Source organism: Trichechus manatus, unplaced genomic scaffold, assembly GCF_000243295.1.
Source record: "Trichechus manatus latirostris isolate Lorelei unplaced genomic scaffold, TriManLat1.0 scaffold00021, whole genome shotgun sequence".
Taxonomy (NCBI): domain Eukaryota; kingdom Metazoa; phylum Chordata; class Mammalia; order Sirenia; family Trichechidae; genus Trichechus; species Trichechus manatus.
In genome coordinates, this window is record NW_004443957.1 from 22,454,174 (window position 1) to 22,455,764 (window position 1,591).

Sequence of the window (1,591 nt, forward strand, 5' to 3'; positions counted from 1 at the left end):
TGAAACTTTGCTGAAATCTTCTATTAGTTCCAGTAGTTTTCTTGTGGATTCTTTGGGGTTTTCTGTGTATAAGATCATATCATCTGCAAATAGAGATATTTTGACTTCTTCCCTACCAATTTGGATGCTTGTTATTTCTTTTTCTAGCCTAATTGCTGTGACTAGGACCTCCAGCACAATGTTGAATAAGACTGTAAAAACCAAACTCTTAAGGTGGCCTACTAGGCCTGGCTTCCTCTCTGCTCTCATCCACCAGCACTCCCCACCTTGCTCTCTCTGTTTCAGCCCCAATAGCCTTTTTGCTCTTCCTAGAACACACCAAGCTAAATGTGTGCCTCAGGGTCTTTGCACTTGCTCTTCACCTAGGATGTTCTTCCCTCAGATAGTCACATGTTTTATTCCCTATGTCTTGCTTCATTCAAGTCTCCACTTAAATGCCAACACCTCAGAGTGGCTTTCCCGACCACCTTATCTAAACACCAGCCCTCATCTCTTTCTACCCCTTACCCTTCATATCTTTCTTCATATCACTTTAGCATCATCTGACATATTTCTGTGTCTGTCTCCCCGCACTGAGATGTAAGCTCTATAAGGGCAGGAATTTTTTTTTCTTTTTTTGGTTGTTGTTTGTTATTGGTTTTTGTTCACTTGTTTTCTTTTTTATTATATTCTTTAAGGGATTTTTGTCAATCTTGTTCTCTGATGTATCTCAAGCACCTAGAACAGCACCTGGAACATTAAAAAAAAAAAAAAGAACTGTTGCCAACGAGTCGATTCAACTTACAGCAATCCTATAGGATGGAGGAGAACTGCCCCATAGGGTTTCCAAGGAGCAGCTGGTGGATTTGAACTGCCAACCTTTTGGTTAACAGCTGAGCTCTTAACCACTGCACCACCAGGACTACACCTGGAACATAGTAAGTCCTTAATAGGAACCTGTTGAATAAGTGAATGAATGAAATATGAAATATAAGAATCTGGACTTAATGAAAGATGTGATCTCAATGCATAAATAAAGGGCATTTCCAGATAACTGCTTAGTGATTTGAGCTATTCAGTGTTCAATTCTTTTCTCAGTATTCTACTCAGCTCTTAAAATTAAGTGTATTTTCTCAGAGCAGTCGTTCTTTTCATCATATAAATTGCTATAATTGTGCCTCAGAATACTGTTATTGTTATTGAAGAAAACTAATTCCAGTTTCCTGACAGCTTGTCACCGTTGTTTGGGAATACTTTGAGAAAAGTTTGATTTTTCCAGTCTATCATTCTTTTCTCACTTGGCCACATTCACAACAGATGGGACAAGGTACAGGAAGGATTTGTGTGGTGTAGTTTTAACAGGCCTTGTAGCCCAACAGTTCTAACTTTGAATTGTAACCCGCTAATTTAATAGCATGTGACCTGGACAAATTGCATAACTTACGTGTTTCAGTTTCCTCATCTGTTAAATGGAGCTCATAACAGGTACCTCATGGCTATTGTGAAAATTAAATGTGATCAGGTCTGTGAAGTACTTAGCATATTTCCAGGAACACAGTAAATGTTCAGTAAATGAGTTATTATCAGTAAGGGCAAGAGAGATCAAGGAAGC